The sequence below is a fragment of the Pelodiscus sinensis genome, chromosome 2, assembly GCF_049634645.1.
Source record: "Pelodiscus sinensis isolate JC-2024 chromosome 2, ASM4963464v1, whole genome shotgun sequence".
Taxonomy (NCBI): domain Eukaryota; kingdom Metazoa; phylum Chordata; order Testudines; family Trionychidae; genus Pelodiscus; species Pelodiscus sinensis.
This window is the reverse complement of record NC_134712.1, coordinates 7,059,139-7,084,067: the sequence shown is the minus strand read 5'-3', so window position 1 is coordinate 7,084,067 and position 24,929 is coordinate 7,059,139. Positions and strand designations below refer to the sequence as shown.

At 44.9% G+C, this 24,929-nt stretch overlaps 1 protein-coding gene across 1 annotated transcript in view; it reads right to left on the bottom strand.

Annotated features, from left to right (window-relative positions):
* The window catches only part of SLC45A4 (solute carrier family 45 member 4), a 93,592-nt gene extending 69,322 nt beyond the window's left edge, over nucleotides 1–24,270 (bottom strand). The window contains exon 1 of the mRNA XM_075920044.1: nucleotides 24,051–24,270. The gene's annotated coding sequence lies outside the window, so the exon portion shown is untranslated. The remainder of the gene's footprint in view (nucleotides 1–24,050) is intronic.
* Between the last annotated feature and the right edge of the window lie 659 nt (nucleotides 24,271–24,929).

Here is a 24,929-nt window from a genome sequence, read left to right as displayed (position 1 = left end):
ACATGTTGGACACAATGGACCTAGCCCAATCATTCTTCTAATCCAGCATGACTGTTCTTAAAGAATGGAGTGTGGCTCTCCCAGATTAAGGAATACCTTGCTGATTATTTCAGACTGCCAACTTCATGCTGTTCCACTTAGAAAGTGATGCATCACTAACCAGCTTGAACACACAAGCCCCATGGATGAATCAGGTATTGCTCTAATTTTTAGCACAAGGCACCTCTCTCTACTTTCAGTGTTCAAATCTGAAATACTTGGCTGCTGCTAAGGAATGTAAGGACGGTAATTCAAAACAAACCTTCAGACAAGACTGGCAGAAGGAAGTGTTGACAGCTAGACAGCTATTTAAACTGACCCAAGCAATAGGATGCTAGAGATGATATATTTAGAAAAAACTGGTTACGAGTTCCAATTTGTCATGCTTGTCCATCTGTATTTAAAAACAAAGGTATGCAAAGTCATTTTATTAGAACAAGTAAATAGAAGTGATGGGGATGGATTATTTATATAGGGAAACTAATCTTTTCATCTGTGTATTGAATTTCAAATAAACTATAGTTTATGCCTACATGTGTGATTCAGTACATAAGTCTCATGCATACTTGAGAGTTTTGTCCTTAGAGTTCCAAGATGCTGTTTAAGACAGTTGCTTTAGCAAAGAGTATACTCATTACATTTTCTTATCATGCAAAGACTGATGTAGGTCTCATATTACCAGGATGAGGATGTGACAAGTAGCACATTTACAGATGTATCTTATGTATAGCCACAGAAAATACTAATTAGATGAATTCATAGCACTTGCTACAGTTTGACAAAACATTTGATACATGAGTATTTCAGCAATAAGTCAAAAGGTTAGAAGACTTCTGAAAATACTTAAAATCCTATTGCTAGTACTAACCAGATCCAGGGTATGATCAACCTGTCAAAACAGCACTATGAGTGTCAATACTGTATTCAGCATGGTACAGAGGAAGACGAAGTTTATGATGTAGATTAATGCACATTAGCAAGTAGAGCCTCTGTTCTTCAAGCTGTATGGCATCTAGTATCTGGAGTTAATTAGAAGGCCAGATGAAAATAGTTTGAAAGATGGTAATGAAATGAAGTTAAAGGGTATAAAAAGGTATTTTTATGAGCTGAGCTGAAGGAGAGCAAAAATAGACAGCAGAATTGTAGAAGTTCCTAGAAGGTTATGGTAGTGGAAGGCAAAGGAATTTGAAGATTGTGGCATCAAAAGAAAGTTGGAACAGATTTCTGGTTTTAGTAAAGTGAGAAGATGAAGGGAAAAGAGGGAGGTAGATGTTCCTACAGTTGAAGGACAGGCCACAGTGGATTTAGCAGGAGTCTGGAAAAAAAATAAAGCTCTCAGCTTCATAGAGCAGTTTAGTTTAATCCATGAATTCAATTTCCCCCCCGCCCCCATCTCAAATTTTTTGTATTAATAGCTTTCTATTTAAAACTTAAAGATACAGGGCAACCCACTATAAGCTGCCCTGGTGTACATCTGTTCCACACTAAAGACATTGACGCTTGTAGGAATTTATGCGTTAAACATGGGGAATGGGAGGACTTAAATCGTGCAAAGAACCTAATTTGTGCACATGAAAGTCAGCCATTGGGATTTCCCCACTTTAAGTTGCTGCAGTATAAATCCAAGTTTTTTGGAATATATCTTGAACTTAGAGACTTTTTAGCAAGGTTTTAATGACAGTACTTTGGCAATGTATATCTTCACCTGCTAATCAAGTATATTAAATATCTACAGTGTAATAAGCTACATACACAAACATCTCCCTGGTCACCAGGACTCATACTTGCTCCACTAACTTTCTGCCAACAAAACAGGATTTAGAAACACTGGTTTTCACAAGCAACCTGAACTGATCTGCTGACAAAAAGCAGAATGAAAGGTTGGGGGGGAGGGGTCAGAACACAAGGCAACTATTGCTGTAAATAATGCCTCAGTTTATCAGTGTAACAATGACTTTCATTCAAGAGATTAATAAACTGTTATGAATCAAGCCAAAAAAGTGTAGATTAAGATAAATGGTTGGCAGTGTAGCTTGTCAGGAAGTGAAGACTGCTAAAGCTGCAGTTTAAGAGGGAAATGAAGTGAATGGTGCAGTTGTCTTGATAACCTACAAGCCCTTCCAGACTATTCTGATAACATACAAAACTGCAATATCCTGAAATATGTACTGTTTCAAACTAAGGAAACAGGTATTAAGAACTCCCATGAATTACATTATGTAGCAACCCTGTGCCTTCTGTTCCAACTCTATTGTTCTTAGCTGTAAAGTAGTATGCACTTACAACATGGGGAATTTCAATAGCTATGAATATGCATGATTCTCCCCCACTTTTGTATTATTTGTCCTGGGACAGGGGAATGAGATTGGTGTGGTGACACCAGTGAATGTAGAATGGTGTAAAGTGAGTTAAGGACTGCCCACTTAATTACCTTGGAGATAACAGATGAAGAAAAAGGACTAACTTTTAGTGACTGCAGCTGCAGATGGGTAGGAGGGAGGCAGAATGAGAGAATGGTGCCTACAGCTCAAAAACTGAACCGAGGTGTCAAAAACGGACTAAAAATCCCCCACACTTTGCTGTTCTGTGCCAGTGGAAAGATGGAATTGACAGTTTTGGACAAAAACAGGTTACACTGCTGGAATGGATATATTGTATATAAAGCTTTGCTTTTCCAGTCTAAAGATCCCTAAAACACTGTATGGTAGAGGACTAATAAATGCTGGCTTGTTTCAAGTTCTTGTCCTGTGTTGCTACCAATATAGACTAGTTGCATAGATGAAGGGGTAAAATGTCCAGTGAGCCCAAAAGAATTTGAACTCTTGTTGAAGCAGCAACAGCGAGACAGCATAGTAAAGTGTTCCTCCCTTGCAAAAAGAAAAAGCTAGCACCGAAAACATTACTTTCCCTGGGAAATTGTACGGAAGTTGGAAGCGAGCTCACCCTCTGGGCATGTGATAGTACAAGATGGAAACCAAGACAGATTATTTTAATATATTGGAAACTGGTGTATTAAATGGGCATTCAGTTTGAATGTCAAATTTAACTCCTTATATATGGTTTTGGAACATACTTTTTAGCTTGGACAAAGTTTGGTTTATCCTCATGCACTATGTGCATTGCAAACATCTCTGTACATACACTGCTTTATTCACAATGGAAATCTTTGTCAGCATACCACCAGTTTAGGCTTTTTGCACTCTTGATGCCCATTCATTTCTCTAGTTTTACTGCTAATCATGAGCCTCCATAGCATCTTGTGACCAATTTTATTTTTTTTAATTGAATATTCTGTATGTACAGGCAGTCCCCGGGTTACGTACAAGATAGGGACTGTAGGTTTTTACTTAAGTCAAATTTGTACTTAAGCTGGAACTGGCATCTAGACTCAGACCTTGCTGCTGACACTGACCAGTGGCTGACTACAGGAAGCCCGAGGCAGAGTTTCTCTGCCCCGGGCTTCCTAGAATCAGCCGCTGATCAGTTTCAACAGCAGCTGAATCTGGACGCCTGAGACAGAGCAGCTGGGGCACTGCCGGGTAGGTCTCGGCAGCGCCGCACCTCGGCGCTGTGGGGACCAACCCGGCAGCACCCCAGGTGCTCTGTCCCAGGTGTCCCCAAGTCAGCTGCTGCTGCAACTGATCAGCGGCTGATTCCAGGAAGCCCTGGGCAGAGCAACTCTGCCTTGGGCTTCCTGTAGTCAGCCGCTGGTCAGTTTCAGCAGCGGCTGACTTGGGGATGCCTGGGGCAGAGCAGCTGGGGTGCTTCTGGGTTGGTCCAGTAGCGCCGAGGAGCGGCGCTGCGGGACCAACCGGCAGCGCCCCAGCTGCTCTACCACAGGCGTCTGAGAAAAGCCTGGTCTGCTGGGGGGAGAGGGGGAAGGGCGCACTAGCTTCCGCCCCCCCTCCCCCCGCAGACCATGGAGAAGCGGGCGGCGGGACCGAGACGCGCCGCGGTGCCGCTGCCCGGGTCCTCCGCGGCTTTGCTCTGCATTTCCTTGGTTTGTCAGTGGCGGGGGGCCCCCAGCAGACCAGCAAGACGCGGAGCAAAGCTGTGGAGGACGCGGGCGGCGGGACCGCCCAGATGCGCCACGGTCCTGCCTGGGTCCTCCATGGCTTTGCTCTGCGTCTCCCTGGTCTGCTGGGGGGCCCAGCAGACCAGGGAGATGCGGAGCAGCTTTTCTTGCCCCGGAGGATGCGGGCGACGGGACCTCGGCACGTCTGGGCGGTCCCACCGCCCGCATCCTCCGGGGCGAGAAAAGCCCCGTTCGTAAGTACGGATCCAACACAAGTCAGAACTGCGTAACTCGGGGACTGCCTGTACACTCCTCATTGCCCTCTGAATCCACTGTGACCCAGCTTTTGGAATCAAACCATACTTCATGGCACTAGCCATCAAAAATGGAACTGAAGAGATGCTAACAGGCGCCTTCTACTTATTTGGCCACCTAGATTGCCATCTAGTAGGACTGCCTTGTTTACTGGCTAGCACAACAGTAAGCTCATTTAAGGACTGGGCCCCAGAAGCTACCATAATACAAACATGATTTAAGACTTTGTAAAATGTAAGTCCAGGGTCTGGGGCTGAAACACCCAATAAGATTCAAGATAATTACTACTAGTTCTGCTGACCAAGTGTCCAATTAACTCCAAACAGGATAAGGAAAAATGGTCTTGGGGCAAGAGGAACGAAGCAGCTTGGATAGGATGCTAAGCTCAGGCCAAGGTTCTTGTTTGAGTCAGCAAAAGGGAGGCATGGTAATGGCTGGAGAAGAGGAGCATATGCATAATGCAGGGAACTAACACTGCAATGGCAACATATACACTCACTTTGGGTTGCCAAAACTGCAGCTCTTTTACAGTTGAAGTATGGCTCATTGAGTACACCCACTAGGCAGGCATGCCCTACTCTTCTGTACTATGGCTAACAAGACTGGTGGGGGAGCCTTTCCTGTTCCTAATGTCGGAGTAGGAGCTAGGTTGAAGAAAATATTCAATTAACGTAATCCTGTACACTCTGGGATGGATTGGCTTGCTACACCAAACTAGTGGGATTTCTCATCCCAAGCAACAACGGGGTCAACTTAACTCTGTTTAGACCTAGCCGTATCTTGTTCCAAGTCCAGATCAGATACTACAGAGAAGTGGCCAGAGATGTACAGGGAGCAGTCCCAAAGATTATTCAAACATAGCTAAGTATGCCTGCACAAGGCCACAGGTAGGGTATCTAACACCATGAGAAGGTGGAGCTAAGGTGTGTTAAGTAGTCCAGGAGAACACTGCAATCTAAGCATCTTGTTCAGTGGATGGGGAACTCAATGCCTCCATTTCTTAGACACACTTAAGTCATTTTTATATGACAGACTGTGCCTCAGGCTTCTCAGACCATCTCCTTGCAGGTGTTTCATACCATAGAAATGTTTGCTGTCTACTTCCTATAGGCCATGAAGTATGGCATTTCCATGTTTACTTGATATTTGGATAGGACTAGAAACCCTGTCAACATTTAACTGACAAAACAAAGGGCACATCTACACAGCAGGCCAAAAGTCAAGTTAAGATATGCAATTGATGTAGCTGAAATTGAAATAGCACCAAAAGCAAAATTAAGCTATTTACACAGCAGGATGTTGAAGGAAGAACGCTCTTCCTTAGACTTCCCTTACTCCTCATGAAACGACACTTACACAAGTCAGAGTAAGAAGTTCTCTATCTCGATCTTATTTCAAAATAGCTTGCTGTGTAGACACACGCTTAGTTATTTCAAAATATCAGTTATTCCAAAATAACGTTGCTGCATAGACATACTCAAAGTGAGTAGTGGCATTAGATGAAGTCAGAGACCATAACATAGGTAGAAGTTGTATCTATGGTACAAGGGCATCTTGTTTCAATAGACATTGTCAACTGAGTCACCTATTAGAACCCACAGCTCTGACTTTCCCTGCCAATTGTTGCTAGGGCCCTATCAAATTCATGGTCCATTTTAAATTCTAAATATCTGAAACTGAAATTTATATCTGAAGTTTTATTGTGTAACAATTGGGGACCTGACCCAAAATGGAGTCACAGGGGGTTAGGGTTCTGTCACTCTTGCGTCTGTGCTGCCACCTTCAGAGTTTCGCTAATGGAGGGCAGCTGCTAGCTAAGTATATAGCTCTGAAGGCAGCACCAATTCCAGCAGGAACGACGCAGAAGTAAGGGTGGCAATATCATGTCACCCTTACTTCTGCACTGCCACCAGCAGCATCATAGCCTTTAGAGCTAGATGCCCAGCTAGCAGCTAGGGGAGCTTCTGACAGCCAGAAGAGGTTTCTAGTGGTAAGTCTGATCTGACCTAGCCTCAGGGGTTGGACCCTGTCGAGAAAAGGAAGTCCTACTCCTTCCCAACCCATCTAGGGCTAGATGTTGGAGCCCCAGGCACAGTAGAAGCCCTGCCCAGGGAACCCTGCCCCTTCCTGGCTCCAGACTCAGTGCTTAGTAGTTCATGGGCCTTGGGTTGTGTGCGCACATGTAAAAGACTTACCACAGCGCCCCAGACAGTCACCAATATACTCACTTAGTCCTGTGACCCAAATTAATAACCCATATAATATGCCCCTTTCACTTCTGTGCTATTGCTGGCAGCAATGTTGCCTTCTGAGCTGGGTTTCCAGCCATTTAATTCTGAAGCCTGATCTCCTCTACAATACAGATTTCATGGGAGAAATCAGATTTCATGGTCAGTGACACATTTTTCACAGCTGTGAATTTGGTAAGGCCCTAGTTACTGCAATAAGGTAGGAACTTAAGAATCTGTTCATTTTAGCCTGTTTCTAAGTAGTTTAAGCATAACTAAAAAACTCAGAGTTTAAGGAAAGGTTGGAAGTCATCAGTAAGAAAGTGACTTATGCTCCAAGCTGTAAAGCAGACAAACAGCATGTCAAAAAGGTAATGTTAAGCCAGATTGAAAGTTGTGACAGACAGCTCATTCTGCAAGTAGAACAAAATTCAACTAGGGGCTGAATTAACTCTTTTTGGACTACTATCCTTTACATTCTAGACAACTGGCACCCAACGTTCACATGTTGTGAATCTAAGTTTCCCACTATCCAGGGAACTAGTTACAGGGACATGGAGCAAAAGTTCATATCCATCCAGTTTCTATGAGAGAGGATTCACAAAAGCCTGTGACAGACTTACTAAAAATATACACGACAGAAATGGGGAGCCTGGGCAGCTGAAGAGTCAGATGTTCCCCCTTGTGCCTGGGGCAGCCAGGAATCTATGGGGGTTCACCCACTGCCCAGTGTACCCTTTAGCTCCCTACATATGCAAATGGCAAGAACCCTGCAGCTCTATGCTAGTGCTGGCTGAAGTCATGGAGGTCTTTGATTACAGAATTCACGACTTAGTTGTAGGTAAGACTGCAATTTGTAAGGCAATTGTGTAGAAGGAGCATTTCTACCCTCTTCCCAATTACTCCTGGAGTGGCATTAGAACCAGTTCTACATGCACTGAGTTTCTCACTAGACTGTGGGGCTCCCCCTTCCTGCCCCACACACTCCCAACAGTGGAAAAGCAACATATTTGATGCTCATACCACTAGTAAGGTTGAGGCATTTCTGCTATGCTACTGGGTCACTATCTGAACTAGTTTCTCTTGGGTGAGGCAAGTGTGCCTGGAAGGCATATTCAAAAGATTGGATTGCAAATGGTTGCTCTCTCCAATGCTTTCATTTCAGAGTAGCCTGTATAGCTTTGTCTACAAGACATAAGCAACACAGCCATGCCACTACAGGAGTCAGGCAGTGTAATCGTTTGCTGGCTCTTGTTGAGAAAATACTTCCACCCCAATTTAAACAGCTGCTTGTAGGGGGTCCAGTATTTGCTCAACAAAAGAGCCAGTAAACATTTACACTGCTAGACAAAGCCTAGAGAGAATTGATTTTGTTTGTTCAATGACTTTTTACATTTTAACCAAGGAAAGAAAGGGAATCATTCTTTATTTTGGATGGAAGGAACAAGGCTTCTCATCAGTTCTTAAAATAGAGACATATTGAAAGACAGGTGTAGACCAGTGGTGCACAACCCATGGGATGCAACCCCCAAGGGGGTCGTGGAGGTCTTCTGGGGAGGGTGTCACCATAGCAGTGGGCATAAGCCCCGGCCACTCGGATCTAAGCACCACGCTGCTCAAGTTACCTTGGGGGCTGCAACACAAGTACAATAAAATATGGGAGTTGTGGTTGAAAAAAAGATTGTCTACACTAAGGGTGCACAATCTGCAGAACAAAAGCCCGACAAGGAAGTATCCAAGCAGCGAGAGATCTTTCCATAAATTGAGACTAGAAGTAGTGACTGACCACTCGGTCATCCTTTTGGGCTATTGAAAAGGTGTTTACACTGTTCTATCCACAGGTCAGCTGACCCTTACATACTACTCTCAAATGACATGTTTTCTATCTACATCTGGAATCTAGAAGATACTTTGCATAATGTAAGAATGTCAGACCTCAAAATGCTGTCAACAACCTAAGGCTTGCTCTATGCTACCAACTTGTATTCTAAATGCATTTCTTAGGACAGCAGCAAAGCTACACCCCTGAATGCCACAATTACGTAGGGCCCTACTAAACTTATGGTCATTTTGGTCAAATTTTAAACCAGCAACAATCTGAAATGTTATGCTGTATAGTTGTCCTGACCTGAAAAGGAGATGGGGTGTCACAATATTATAAGAGATGTTGTGGTTGTTATCCTACTTCACTTCTGCACTGCTAGCAGCAGCTCTGCTTTCAGAGCTGGGCTCCTGGCCAGCAGCGCAGAAGTGAAGAGTATGGAACAGCCACCCTTACTTCTGTACTGCTGCCTTCAGAGCAAGGGTGGCAATAAATAACCTTCTGATTTGAAGGAGTTGCAGGGGTCAGAACTAGCATTCCCTCTAAGATGCTCTGAGCTGATGACTGGGTGGGGCTGATTAATCACTTGCGAAGCTGTGCTGCCATGCATCTTAGGGGGAACACTGGTCAGGACACCTCCCCCACAATGTAAGCAGCACTGATCTCCTATGAAATCTGCATGGTATATAGAAAAAGCACACAAGACCAGATTTCACAAAGGGAGACCAGGTTTCATGGTCTGCTGTGGTTTACACAGCCATGAATTCGGCAATGCCCTAGTTATAGCTTCTCAACTGCAACATTTAGACAAAATTGTGTTAACAGAAGAGCTTCTGTCAACATAGCTACTGCGTCATGGAGGTAGAGTACTTCACTGATGGGAGCAGCTCTCCCATTGCTGTAGGCAGTGTCTTCTCTAAAGATTGCAGTGTTGCAACACTGCAGACAAGCTTCGAGTCACTGGAGACCTCATCAAAAGCATAAAGTAGAAAAGTGCTCTAAAACCACATTTGTCAGTGGGATGGGGGCATGCACAGCATTCCAATAAATAATCAGAACACACTGATCACTAGTCCCAGCTCAGAGAATGTTGCTATGTTTTCGAGCATGCCTGGTAAGATGTGCACTGGATAAGAGTGCATGCTCTTTGGTATGATGTGAGCACTAAGGGGCTGTATTTAAGAACTTTGGGAAGTCAAAACAGCAACAGTTCAGACTGCTGAATCACTCCTCTGGGACCATGCCAAGTGGTCTGTATAGGCTGATACACAGATCCTCTTCTCCCCTCACTTCTGCCAGCCTTGAATATGATTAGTCTGTATAAATATTCTTTAAGAAACACTGCAATTACATTCAAAGGACAGTCAGACTACTCCTGGACCAAGAATTTTCAAGTCCATGGGAAATTATTCACTGGTGATATGAACTAAACCTTAGTAAACCTAAGCTACTCAACTTTGGAAGCCCTGGGGACCACAGTGATACTCACAGCACATTCCGAGGGCCACAACTTAAGTGCAGTTGCATATGCATGCAAATATATATATGCAAATATGCTCAAATAGCTTCTTTCATACTCACATGCATGAATACAATGATTAAGGCAAGACTACACAACACGCAGGCCCCATTTAAGTCAGTTCTGCTGATATTAATAAAATACAATTTAACCAATTTCCATTCATATGACAGCACTTTTAATGAGCTCTGACAGTCCAGGAATTTAACTACTAAAACACATCAATAGAAGACCATTATATTGACTCGCTGTTGTGGAGCATCTTCTCAGTGGAAGCCATGTTCAAAGGATCCCACCTACATGCTACATATTGAGCCCTGTGTAATCCCAAACCACACCACAGGCCGCAAACAAATTGGCTGTGGGCCGCATGCAGCCCGTGGACCACATATTGAGTAGCTCTGGTCTAGACTGGTTGGTTGTGCCATGAGGGCAGGGGACTGGACTTGACCTCTCAAGGTCCCTTCCATTCTAGTATTTTATGATTCTATGCCTTTAGCCAGTTAACTGATTAAGCAGGATCCCCCGGGCAGGAGGCTACTCCAGATGGGGGGATGTTAGTTAGCCAGTTACTAGTAAGCATCACCCAATAAGAGTGATGCTCTGTGTAACCAGTTACCCATTCACATCACTAGTAAAATCATATACATGCCCTTTTAGGACTACAAATTCCAAAGCTGAAAACTGTTGATTCTAAACATGTGAGGAGAATTTAAGTGAATAATAATTAGGAACTGTTTAAGAACTCTTCACTGATACCCAAGACTCAGAACTGAGGAAGGTGGCCATATTGGTTAAAAGTATCAAGTTTAGAGGGGAAGTGATGTTGGCCATCTACTTAAGTTAGAGAAGTTGGTAGTAATGAATATAAAACTAGGGATGTAAATTCCCTGTTAAAAAATTAACCAGTTGAACACTGTTTAGTGCATGGGTTCCCAAACTGGGGGTTGAAGAAATTCCCGGGGGGGGGGGGGGGGGCGCACAAGGCGACCAGGCCTCCCCCTCTTCTCCCAAGTTTTGCTGCTATTTTTGTTTTTCGGACTGGTCAGTTCTTTTTTGCTCAACAAGTTTTGCTGCTATGGGGGGAGAGGGGAAGTTTCTCAAAAATCAAAAAGGGGTGATGTCAAAAAGTTTGGGAACCACTGCTTTAGTGGTTAAACTTGAACCAGCCCCCAGCACACTGCAGCTAGCTGCCTTGGCCAGGCTGGGTAGGGCCTGGCATGCTGCAGGTAGGGTGCTGCTTCGGCCAGGCTGCCAGTTAACCATTTATCCCATGAGCATGCCAAAAATGAGTGTAATGAGTTAACCAGTAAGCATCAGCCTAAGAGAAAAACTTGGAATTATAGAAAATTGATAATGGATTCTGACCATTATTTCCCTTAAGAACTAAGGAATATTAACAGGATATTGGGCTAGAGGGAAACATGCTTTTAGAACACTGTTTCTGTATTGAATCAGTTCTGCATTTACATCAAGTGTATGTTTCAAACATTCATTCCACTGGACTGGCAAGTTTATCAGGAATTACTCACATCAGACATTTTAAAAGTCATCAGGTATGGATAACTTGCACCCAATATAGGTTGAGCTCCTAGTCTAGCACCTGTGGGACCTAACCAGGGCTGAACCAGAGAATGTGCTGAACCACAGGAGGTCAATATTGTTTGGCAGCATTACCAACACTTCCACTGCTTACCAGGCTCTTAGACATTTAGGAGTTAAATTAGAGCTAAACAGCACAGAACACTGAGAGCCACGAGTGGTGGCTGTAAACAGACTTTATGCGACTGCTGGAAACCTGGCCACACCCATGCAAAGTGGACATCCACCTAACTAAAATCCATGCCAGACAATGGATGTTGATGGACCAGAGTGCCAAACAAAAGAGGTTCAACTTGTAGTTTGAAGAGCTGTCTGAATAACTCACTGACAACCTAATGCTGATCTTCATCAAGTCTTGGAACACTAAGGTCCATAAGAAAGCCTATTAGACTTCTTGAAAAGGAAAGATTTGAGAAGACAAAATCAGAATGGCATCGGTCTTTACAAGATTATCAGCCTGACATCAATTCAAGGCAAGATGGAGTGACTGACAAAAGACTAAAGGGTAATAGAATTTATGCCACTCAACATGGGTTTACAGAAAATAGATTGTCTAACTTTATACCTTTTTGTAGAAATTAGAAGTCTGGCTAAAGATAGCAGTGTTGATATTTAGATTTCTAATATTAATGTTGGATGGTATCAACGGAATTTAATTGTGACATGTTTAAACTCTAAAATGATATAAAATTAATCAAACTGTTAGACACATCACAAAATGTAACTGTAAATGAGAAATTGTCATCAGAATGCTGGGTTTCCAGTGTAATCATGTAGGGATTGGGTCTTGGTCTGCTGCCATTTCACATTTAATTTCAAGACTTCTGACCCTTATCTCCAGCTGAGTTAGGGGAGTGGGTAAGGTTCGGTGGCCTAGGGAGGTTCAGTGCACAGGATGTCAGACTAGACTATCAATTATTCCTTAAAATCAGAGGCTATGGAAGCAAAAAAAAGTGATGTTTTCAGATGACAAACTGGGAGAGCAGTAAATGGACAGATCACCAGTACAGATCAATCCGGATGATTTGATAAACTGGGCACAAACAAATTTTTAATACAGCTGAATGTATACTCGTAGGAACAAAACAAACCATACATACAGGATAGGGGATTTTATGCTAGGAAGCAGTGACTATGAAAGATCTGGGGATTGTGACAATAGTCAGCTGAACCTGAACTCCCTGAGACACGATGGCCAAAAGAGCTAATGCAATTCTTGGATGCATAAAGAGGGGACCCTTGATAAGGAGTACATATTATTTTACCTCTATTTAGCACTGGTGTGACAGCTGTTAAAGACTGTCTGGTTCTAGTGTCCATAATTCAAAAATGTTGATGTCTAGAAAATATGACCTATGATGAAAGAATGCTATACTAAACAAGCCATATTTTCAAAGACAAGACTGAAGGGGGAAAATGAACTTTCATGTACAGTGATTCCTCATTTAACACTAGAGATGCATTTCTGAAAATGTTCGTGCTAAGTGAAAACGTGCTATGTGGGGTCAATTTTCCCATTAAAAATAATGGAAAAGGTGGGGGTTGCATTTCAGGTGGTGGTGGCAAAGTCAATTTTTTCTTGGTGCTCTGTCAATGTCAACATTAGATATTGAGCAACACAAGATATCTAGCAACACAAGTTACTGCGATTTGTTAAAACAAAGATAAATGCGCAAGTGAGAGGAGGAGTGCTGTGACCACGTGTATTCATCTGCTCATACATATTACCACTGTTTTCACCAACTTATACTGCTGCACGAAGTAGTCCGCCACTTGATTATTTACGTGTTTATTTCGGGAATGTCATGTTATTCGAAAAACATTCCCTAAAAATCGTGGTATTGTGAAAATGTGTTACACAGGCACGTGTTAAACAAGTAATTACTGTACATGAAAGCTTGTTAAAGGGAAGGAGAAAAATTCTTCAACCTCTAAGACAAGCAGCAGTGGGCTTTAATTACAGCAGAGATTTAGATTGGACCTTAGTAACAGAGACGATTAGGAGGTGACCTCATGGGGAACAAGTTTAATAGAGGCCACAACTTGCCACAGGTTAGTAATGCCACAAGTTAGTCAAACTTCGTAACGAAGAATCAATGTCAAGATGGGTTTTCTAAGATGCTCAGGGAATTTTGGACAAGTTGTACGGCTCTCAGACTAGATCAGAATGCTTCCTTCAGGCCTAAGAATCTGTAAAGACCATTAAGGTTTAATAAAGAGAAATGCAAAGTGCTCCCCTTAGGAAGGAACAATCAGTTCCATACATACAAGATGGGAAGCGACTGTCTAGGAAGGAGCATGGCAGAAAGGGATCTAGGGGTCATAGTGGACCACAAGTTGAATATGAGTCAACAGTGTGATGCTGTTGCAAAAAAAGCAAATATGATTCTAGGTTGTATCAACAGGCGTGTTGTAAGCAAAACTCATGAAGTCATTCTGCCGCTCTACTCTGCACTAGTTAGGCCTCAGCTGGAGTACTGTGGCGCCCAGAACTGGACACATTTCAAGCAAGATGTGGAGAAATTGGAAAGGGTACAGAGAAGAGCGACAAGAATGATTAAAGGTCTAGAGAACATGACCTATGAAGCCAGGCTTCATGAACTGGGCTTGTTTAGTTTGGAAAAAAGAAGATTAAGGGGGGACATGATAGCAGTTTTCAAATATCTAAAAGGGTGTCACAAGGAGGAAGGAGAAAATTTGTTCCTCTTGGTTTCTGAGGACAGGACAAGGAGTAATGGGCTTAAAGTGCAGCAAGGGAGGTTTAGACTGGACATTAGGAAAAAATTCCTAACTGTCAGGGTGGTCAAATATTGGAATAAATTGCCAAGGGAGGTGGTGGAATCTCCCTCTCTGGAGATATTTAAGAACAGGTTAGATAGACATCTGTCAGGGATGGTGTAGGTGGAGCTTGGTCCTGCCTTGAGGGCAGGGGGCTGGACTCGATGACCTCTTGAGGTCCCTTCCAGTCCTATTATTCTATGATTCTATGATTACGGTCCGAAGAGGACTACTCAGCATTTTGAGACTGTTAATTCCTTCTGTAAGTCATCAAGGAAAAAAATCTTAAGTTTTTTTTTCAAAAATGCTACTTATGTATAAAATGCTATTACTATTCTGTAGTAAAATATCACATGACTCCTCTTTTTGGATATAGTCCAGACAGACTGATCACCTATTCAAGGACAAAGACAAGAAAATAACTCAAGTGTGAGAATAGCAGTGCTGTTTTTATAAAATATTAATCTGGGTTCAGCCCCCAGCTAGGTCATTTGTTTGGCACTCAAGGGTGATAATGGATTTGTTTTTGAGCTTCTCAAAATAAATGAGCTAGTACTGAATGTAGAAGTAGCCAGGCTGGCCAACAGAGGAGAAAGAATATGCAGGGTCAGCAAAACATTGGTTTCATATTCAGCTAGAAAAACACTGCTCATTTAAAACAAAATGAGGAAACTGAGTTAAGGAAGAAACCCCAGCTAAGGACATGTCTTAATCTCCCAGCAGTACTGATCACGTTTATAACTACCAAAAGTTATAAAAGTTATGAGCATTTATGTACTTTACCTGCTGTTTTAAAAATCTCACTACCACCAATTTCTGAACAAATCTGATTCTCTTCCTTCTTGGCTAAGAATTGTCCATATCCTATTAGTTACCTGTTTCCCCCCTTGTCTCCTCTCCCTGTTGTCTTGTAGAACACAAGTCCCTGCCCCAAAGAACTACCATTTTTCTATTTTGAACACCTAGCACAATGGGGCTCAAACCTCTAGGTTCTATCACAATGTCAAGTGTTAGTGTGCATCTAAGGCTAGTAAATAGTGTCAATGCAGCTACTTAACTTCATTCATAGCTCTTTGTGTAATTTGAACTCTAGTGTATAATGGCCAGAGCCCATTTACAAGACAAGGGTAAAACATCCAGGGAAGTGAACCTACACATCTGTTTTTATATCACCTACCAGACTACATTTTAAAACTTGCATCTGAAGTGCCTACATTATTTATGTACCTCAACAAGTCAGTGGCACTAAGACTTATTACCATTGAAAGCATCATGCCTTAGCAGAGCATGTTAATGCAAAAAGCCAACCCACAAACCAAAACTGGAACAAATTGAACTGCACATTAAGCTAAACCAAACCATTGTTGGGAGCCTTAAGTTGTGTGCCCTGAAGCTTGCCAAACTGGCAATCCACCATAACAGCCAGTTTCAGATGCAGAGATCCCCAGATAACATCACTACAAGCATTACACACTTGTATATTACATGATCTGTTGACAAGTAGTTCCTCCCTAAGTGCCAAACAATTGTACATTTCAGAGATCCACCAGAGAAACAAAACTACTGCAGAGATGAGCACTAGCATTAATACTCAGAAGCCCATTTTAGACAGGAAGTAGGAAGCTGTATCCTTCATCAGCTGAAGTTTCTGGGTGGTCACTGAGCACTCCTAACCACAGTACAATTCTAGCAGTACAATGTGTAGTTAACTGTAATAAGCTCTAAAATGAAGAGAAGGTGCAGCAGCTGTCCAAGGTCAATTTTAAAATCTACATAGCTCTTATTGTCCCAATATATACTGCTCAGAGCAAAGTTATTAAAGCAGAGCACACAGATGTACCAGTTTAGGTTACCTCTGTTTTCACCCTGAGAGGGTACACTATTAAACTTTCAGACTAAATTTTGCATGTGTAGTCAGTGTCACACTTAAGAGTTTGAGCAGAAGGTTATTTGAAAAATACAGAACCTTGTAGTGGAAAAGTCTCAAAACTCTACAAATTGGCAAGGCCATGGAACCTCAGCATGGTGTCAAACTGAAAAAACTGAAGGTATATATTAGTTCTAGAGATTTTACTAGCCCAGTGACTTAAAAGTTTGATTTTATAGGAGTCAAAAAAAATCACACAAAGCCCGATAAACTTCATACATGAAGTCTGATGAAGAAATGAAGCATCTATCAGTGTCTCATTGTGCACACAAGTTGAGACAGTGTCAGTCTTCACTGACAGTTTCAGACTTCTCCTGAATTGCACTCACATGCTTGAGAATGGAGTGGAATCTCAGTTGCAATATGGGATGGCTTGCAGAATATGCTGGGTATTGAAGGATTGAGAACATCAAAGGAATGTTGAAGTCAGTTCAGATGAGATTTATTTTGCAAACAGGATCAGAGACGGTTTCACACAGCAAGGCACACTGGACTGTGATTAACACAAATAGTAGTGATTCAATCAACTGAATGTCATTTGGAATAGGCCTGGATTTCTTCTTTGATCTATAAAGTTCCATTCACCAAGGCCACAAGCACAGCACAGAAATGCAGAAAATCTGGTGCAATCAAGCATGCTTAGACCAATTCCCTTCAACCCTTTAAACTGTTCTTTACCTCTGATCCATGGTAACTTGCAATCATATTGCAGGGGGAAGGCTTCCAGTTGCCTCTACCTCACTGATCATAGAAGACTAATGGTTGTGAAGTTTGCCACACCAAATGGTTGCAAGTTTACATCTGTTCAACAGCTAAGATACCTGCTAGTGCAGAATCAGATACTACCATCCCTAAACTAAGGTCTCAGTTGTCTTTCTGGAACATGGACCAATTCCCCTCCCCCCCCCCCAAAAAAGAAAAAACCCACTTATTCTTGTACTGCCCACAGGCATTTATTCAGGCTTGATAAAAAAAGACTGCCATTTAATTCAGATGATGCAAGTTTGTGAATGGCCAAGTGTTTTGAGTGAGAGATGTTCAAGTTAAAATGGAGCAAATGGCTAAATAAAGATTAAAAAGCCTACATCAAGTCAATTAAGTCCTAGTCACGGGAACGTGGACACAGAGGAAATTGTAACTTGAAGTTTCTATCTTACTTGCTCATGAACGTGTGAAGATTTGCATTAACCTTTCTGAAAAATTCTGATACAGAATTTTACATTATCAATGTATATAGGGTCAACATTCAGAAGTACCCTGGCATTAATGGTATACACTTTTTTACCTTTTGCAGTGTCTGATCACATGCATTTTCAGTAATGCTGTCATTTATATTTAAAAACGATGGGAAAGATCTAACTCCCAATAAATGTTGGCAAGTTTAAGATTGTGAAGTCTACCAAAGAGATAGCTCTTAAGTTTTCAAGGTCACAACCAGGATGTTAGACGGACATGGCCATGGTTATTAGGTTCATATTCAAGCTTTAGTCTCATCTCTTACAAAGGTCATGTAATTTCAATTGTCTGGGGGCAGGCACACAACCTATACAGATTTAATTGAAAGATTAACCCTACCACAAAACTCCTACTCCAAAATGTGGGCATGTGACATTTGCCTTTTGGAATAAGTGATTAGCAAGAGAGCAAGCAAAACACTGAAGTCATAAAAATTTTATATGCCAGCAAGCTTGATTTTTTCTAGCCACAATCCAATCATTTATGATGCTATAACTTAAGGAAAATAAAGTATTTAAAATATGACATTCTTCCATATTTAGCTTTGAAATCTATTTCATGTGTTAAAATTTTCTACAGAGCTAAATCAATGCACAACAAAACAGTTATAAGCAAAATGTTCTATTCAGTTTGACATCAACGCCAAACGAAAACATTTTGGCTTCAAAAGATAAGCCATTAAAATATTCTAGTTATGACCAATGTGACAATTGAAGACTCATTTAACAAATGAGTTAAATGAACAAAAAAATCAATTTGCAGATATAGCTCATATCACAAGAGTTCAGTATGTTTAAACTAATGTAAACACCTGCAAAAAGTGTCCTTTGTGCTTCAGGAGTTCAACAAAAAAATATAGAGTGCACACTTTATACAAATCAGACAAAGGTTGTATACAAGACAGCACGACTGACTTGAGGCCCTTCAGCGGTCTATGCACTGTACTGTCTCCCATCGATATGCAGACAAGAAAATTGCAGGCTCTTTACTCAAAGATACCTGAACTGACTTGAATGTAAATTCACCTCCAATAATCCAAGTATCTAATGTAGTAATTTCATTTCCTAGTTAATGTGACTATCCATCAGTGTTTCTCAACCAGTCATATGAGTATCCTTGGGGTACTCAAGAGAAGTCTGGGGAGTATGTCAACAACAAATTTGGAGAAAGCTGAATTTGTTTTAAGTTTTATAGTGCTTTATTATTTTTGTACTTTTTACACCCAAAAATTTCATTGCCCACTCACAATTAAGTTGTTTACACAAATGTGTTGCAATGGTAGGAAAAAAGTGTGTTTGAAAACTGTATGTACTGAGGATACTTTTTTTGAAAAAGGGGATACTTTATTAAAAAAAGTTGAGAAACACTGCATTAGGTCATACAATTGACTATTGGTGATGGAAGTCTCCCTTGACTACTGAAGAGAAGTTAAAATTAACACATCATAGACTCGAGGTGGGAAACCTGCAGCCCATCATGGCTGCGTGGCCTATGCGGTTTGCCAGATTCCACCGGTCTCCATCTACAGATTTGTTTTATACCAGTATTATTGAAGTGACATACCTCAGCCAGTGTTACATGAAGTGAGATGCGTGCTGATTGCATACAACATTGACTGAGAGGCTAGGTCTACACTGCAAGGTTTTTGCGCAAAAACAAGCTGTTTGAGCAAAACCCACAGAATGGCCATTAGAGCTTTCTTGCACAAGAGTGCCCATGCAGTGTGGACGCTCTTGTGCAAAAGCACATCGCTATTGTGATGTGCTTTGAGGTGTGGACGTGCTCTTGCACAAGAAGTTTGTGCAAAAACTCTTGCGCAAAAGGCTTCTTGCACAAGAAGCACGTAGTGTAGACGTAGCCAGAGCTGGCTGTCAACTCCCACCGCATCCGAAGCACTGCTGGAGTTCAATCAGCACACCCACAGATTCTAGGTATGCAACCACAGTTGCAAAGCTACCCTATCTTAAGAGGGTCGATGGAGGGCTACTCATGCACCCCACACTTTAGTCTAAGTTGCCTATCACTGCTATAAATGATTGAGAGTTCTAGTATTATTAGGCTAAGAGCAGACAGTACCATAGTAGTTTCCCTATATGTTCTACCTCATTTGTAATGTCTTTTGGCAGCCTACTTTTATAGGACTCTTTACGTTACATTTTTACTTTAAGCTTGAACAAGGCAAGTTCCTTTAGTGTGAAGGCTGATCAGTCACTGAAGACTATAAGCCAATGTTATAATTCTTCTAAAACACCACGAGGTAAAATGCAAGCTTTTTAATTTAAACAAGTAGCCTCAACTTTCCATTCTTAGTTTACTAGTGCAATTTAAGATTGATTCCCAGACATAGGGGCTGTGTCTATACTGGCAAGTTTTTCCACAAAAGCAGTTGCTTTTGCGGAAAAACTTGCCAGCTGTCTACACTGGCCGCTTGAATTTCCGCAAGAACACTGACGATCTCATGCAAGAAATCAGTGCTTTTTGCAGAAATACTATGCTGCTCCCGTTCGGGCAAAAGTCCCTTTTGCGCAAAGCTTTTGTGCAAAAGGGCCAGTGTAGACAGCTCAGATTTGTTTTGCGTAAAAAAGCCCTGATTGTGAAAATGGTGATCGGGGCTTTTTTCAGAAAAGAGCATCTAGATTGGCACAGACTTTTCTGCAAAAAGTGCTTTTGCCGAAGAGCATCGGTGCCAATCTAGACGCTCTTTTCCGCAAATGCTTTTAACGGAAAACTTTTCCGTTAAAAGCATTTGCGGAAAATCATGCCAGTCTAGACGTAGCCAGGGCGTTCATTGGTTTAATTACTGTACAAACCTTCCTCTCCTCCCCACTCCCCAAAACAAACAAAACAAAAACAAGCACACCTTGTCTTTTGTAGATACTCCTCCCCCTGTAAATCCTGCACTACAGAAGTACTATATTAGGACACTGCAGATGCTAGAAAACTCACTACAGCTTAAGTGATCCTTTTCCTCACACGAAGGGCTCTGTAGCTCAAAAGCTTGTCTTTCACCAAGAGAAGTTGGTCCAATAGAAGATATTACCTCTTCTCTCATTCTGAAATCAATATGGCTACAGCATTAAATATTTTAGCAGCACTGTCTGAGCCAGGGAATGAATGTAGAGCAGATAACATTCATACAAATTCCTGTAGAAACAGTTACACAAGTTACTATGCCATACACACTTGTAACAGTGAGTTCTCTTCAGCCAATACTACTAAATGAATATTTGCAATTTTTGATTTGTTTTCTAATCTACTGCCTACAATCCATTTGAGCTGGGAAGAAACTATTCATATTGTCTGTCTTATACAAGTTGAAAAACTTAAACAGACTTGTAACTTTTTTTTTAAAAGACTAACAAAATATGTAGATGGTATCATGAGTTTGGTCATCTGAAGTGCTGTGCCCACCAAAGCTCATGATACCATCTACTTATTCTGTTAGCCTTTAAAGTGCTACCAGACTATTTGTTGATTAAGTTTTTCCTGTTACAGACTAACTCAGCTACCCTTCTGAAGCTTATACACAAGTTGAGTCAGTCAACTTAATATCTTTATTAAGCTTCTTTCTTGTCTTCTACTAATCACTAGACTTTCCTCCCTGCCTCCAGACTTTCACTGCCAAGTCTTCATTCTCTCTACCCACTAATTAAAGATACTTAATGAGGCACTCTTCCAACAGATAACAAAGTTCCAGGACATACTGCATTGTTTCTGTTACAACAAGCACAGTGCCTCTTGTGGTGAAAACTCAAGGTCAGCAGCATTTTTCATATTTCATTAATAAATGTCTCCAAAAAGCACCACACCTATCACTAGCCACCTTAACAACTAGGCTTTTTTTGACAATGTGTGAATCCACATTTTCATGAGACTTCAACAGATTTTAACGTAATGTGGTTCAAGTATCAAATATCATCAGGTTCTGGAAGTGAAGGGACATACTCTATTACTGTAACCTTTTACAGGATTCAGCAACTAGCATTTTCCTTAGTTTTCCACCAGTTTGCTGGATAATAATGTGGAAATCTGCTCTCAAGAGGATTAGATCTGGTTATAGTTAAAGCATGCAAACATTTAGCTGTAAAAAGAGACCAACTCCAGCTCTGATAGACTCAGCTCAAAGACAAATCCACATCTGCAGAACCCTGAAAAGCAACTCATCTCAATCTCCTCCAACACCAACCAAAAACAGCACTGGGGCCACATATCTTCAGTTCTCCTCTCTTCTGGCTCCTGTTAATCTTCCCCTTCAGCTTTATATCTCCCTCCTGCTGCTGCTATTCACGCCCTCACTCTGCCTTAGTTCAGGAACCACTGCTTGTTTCTTACCCACATTATCACCCAGCCCTTGACAACCTAGTAATAGAAATGTAGCTGTGTTAGTGTCTGGTGTAGCTGAAGCAAAATACAGGACTATGTAGCACTTTAAAGACTAACAAGATGGTTTATTAGATGATGAGCTTTTGTGGGCCAGACCCACAAAAGCTCATCATCTAATAAACCATCTTGTTAGTCTTTAAAGTGCTACATAGTCTTGATAATCTCTACTTTTCCTCCTCCATCAGCACCATCCCCTTCACCTCTCACCGCCCTATCCAGCCATATGCCACTGCCCCATCTTACCCTTTACCTGCCCAATCTGTTTTACACCCATGGGAGAATAATAGGGAGAAGACCCCCCTTCCCACCGTTCTCCAGTCATGCCTCAGTCCTTTGCCACCCTTCTGACAAGACTCCCCCAGCAATTCCCCCCTCATTAATCGCTTCCATCTAACACCTCAACCATTTGGCTTCCCCACTGGAAGTCCTGAAACAGCAACGTACTGCCTCACTTTCTCCAGCCCCGCATCACCCAGTCTCCCCTGCTAACACACCTCGCACTCCACCTGTCCCAGGTACAGCTCCCCAGCCCCTCTCCACCTGCCCCACACCCCAATGCCCTTACACCCTGCTCCATGGCAACCCCCCCCGGCTCTCTGTCCCAGTACCCCCCCCACCCCTTCACCACAGCCCCCCCGGGCTCTCTGTCCCAGTCCCCCCCCCCCACCCCTTCACCACAGCCCCCCCGGGCTCTCTGTCCCAGTCCCCCCCCCCACCCCTTCACCACAGCCCCCCCCGGGCTCTCTGTCCCAGCACCCCTTCACCACAGCCCCCCCCGGGCTCTCTGTCCCAGCCCCCCTTCACCACAGCCCCCCCCCGGGCTCTCTGTCCCAGCCCCCCTTCACCACAGCCCCCCCCCGGGCTCTCTGTCCCAGCCCCCCTTCACCACAGCCCCCCCCGGGCTCTCTGTCCCAGCCCCCCTTCACCACAGCCCCCCCCGGGCTCTCTGTCCCAGCCCCCCTTCACCACAGCCCCCCCCGGGCTCTCTGTCCCAGCCCCCCTTCACCACAGCCCCCCCCGGGCTCTCTGTCCCAGCCCCCCTTCACCACAGCCCCCCCCGGGCTCTCTGTCCCAGCCCCCCCACCACCCCTTCACCACAGCCCCCCCAGGGCTCTCTGTCCCAGCCCCCCCAGCACCCCTTCACCACAGCCCCCCCCGGGCTCTCTGTCCCAGCCCCCCCAGCACCCCTTCACCACAGCCCCCCCCGAGCTCTGTCCCAGCCCCCCCAGCACCCCTTCACCACAGCCCCCCCCGGGCGCTCTGTCCCAGCCCCCCCCCAGCACCCCTTCACCACAGCCCCCCCGGGCTCTGTCCCAGCCCCCCCCAGCACCCCTTCACCACAGCCCCCCCAGGCTCTCTGTCCCAGCCCCCCCAGCACCCCTTCACCACAGCCCCCCCGGGCTCTCTGTCCTAGCCCCCCCAGCACCCCTTCACCACAGCCCCCCCGGGCTCTGTCCCAGCCCCCCCAGCACCCCTTCACCACAGCCCCCCCCGGGCTCTCTGTCCCAGCCCCCCCAGCACCCCTTCACCACAGCCCCCCCCGGGCTCTCTGTCCCAGCCCCCCCAGCACCCCTTCACCACAGCCCCCCCCGGGCTCTCTGTCCCAGCCCCCCCAGCACCCCTTCACCACAGCCCCCCCCGGGCTCTCTGTCCCAGCCCCCCCAGCACCCCTTCACCACAGCCCCCCCCGGGCTCTCTGTCCCAGCCCCCCCAGCACCCCTTCACCACAGCCCCCCCGGGCTCTCTGTCCCAGCCCCCCCAGCACCCCTTCACCACAGCCCCCCCGGGCTCTCTGTCCCAGCCCCCCCAGCACCCCTTCACCACAGCCCCCCCGGGCTCTCTGTCCCAGCCCCCCCAGCACCCCTTCACCACAGCCCCCCCGGGCTCTCTGTCCCAGCCCCCCCAGCACCCCTTCACCACAGCCCCCCCGGGCTCTCTGTCCCAGCCCCCCCAGCACCCCTTCACCACAGCCCCCCCGGGCTCTCTGTCCCAGCACCCCTTCACCACAGCCCCCCCCGGGCTCTCTGTCCCAGCCCCCCCAGCACCCCTTCACCACAGCCCCCCCGGGCTCTCTGTCCCAGCCCCCCCATCCCCTTACACTCGCCTCCGTCGCAGCCCCCCCCTTCCCTCACCGAGCCGCTCCCCCCACCTGTCCCCTCCCTCAGCCGCCCCCGCGCCCGCTTTACCTGCCGCCGGGTCTCCCCCTCTGCCCGGTACCTGGCCCCTGTGGCCGCGGAGGGGGTGGCTGGCTGGCAGGTGGGTCGGTCGGGGCGGGGCGGCTGGGGCCCGGCGGCTCCTCAGCGCGAGCGGGATCAGGCCAGCGCGGGCGCGAGGGGGGGCGTCAGGCAGCAGCGGCCGCTTTATACCGGGCTCCTCGGAAACCGTCTCCCTGCAACGCTTCCGCTTCCGCCCCCTCCTCTGGGCTCATTAATATGCAGAGATGGGGGCGGGGCGTGGGCGCAGGCGCGCAGCCAATGAGGAGGGGGCGCCGCGAGGGCTCCTGCACGCCCCATTGGTCCCCTCCGCGGGCCGGTGGCGTGCGCCAGCCAGGGAGTCCCGGGCGGGGTTGTTATGGTAACCTGGGTGCACCTAGCCAGGGGGCAGCAAACAGGAAGGGGGGGGGGGATGCCATAGGGGGAGCCTGGAAGGGGAGGGGGAGCCCCAGCCTGGGCATCGCTCAAGGGAGGGGAAGAGGAGAAAAGTCCCAGCAGCAATAGGGAGGCAAAGCAGGAGGCAGGGGCACAAATGGGGGGAAAGAGGGGGTCCCATTTGAGGACACATTAATGGGGGGAGGGGGTCCCTACCGGGCATGAGGACCAGCGGGACAGTCAGCTTAAGCTCTAGAGGACATGGGATCCTGTGCTGGGCATTTAGGGGACTGAGTGGGCAGAAGGGAGTCCTGGGCAGAGGTAAAAGTCAGCAGGTGCACCCTGGTGCAAAGCTGCTGCAAGAGCTGGCTGAGCTGTGGCAAAAGCCAGCAGGGAGCTATTTAAAGAGCAGGCAGAGACCCGGATTGCAACTGAACAGTACCTGTAAGAAATTTTAATTACTTTCACCGCTGGCTC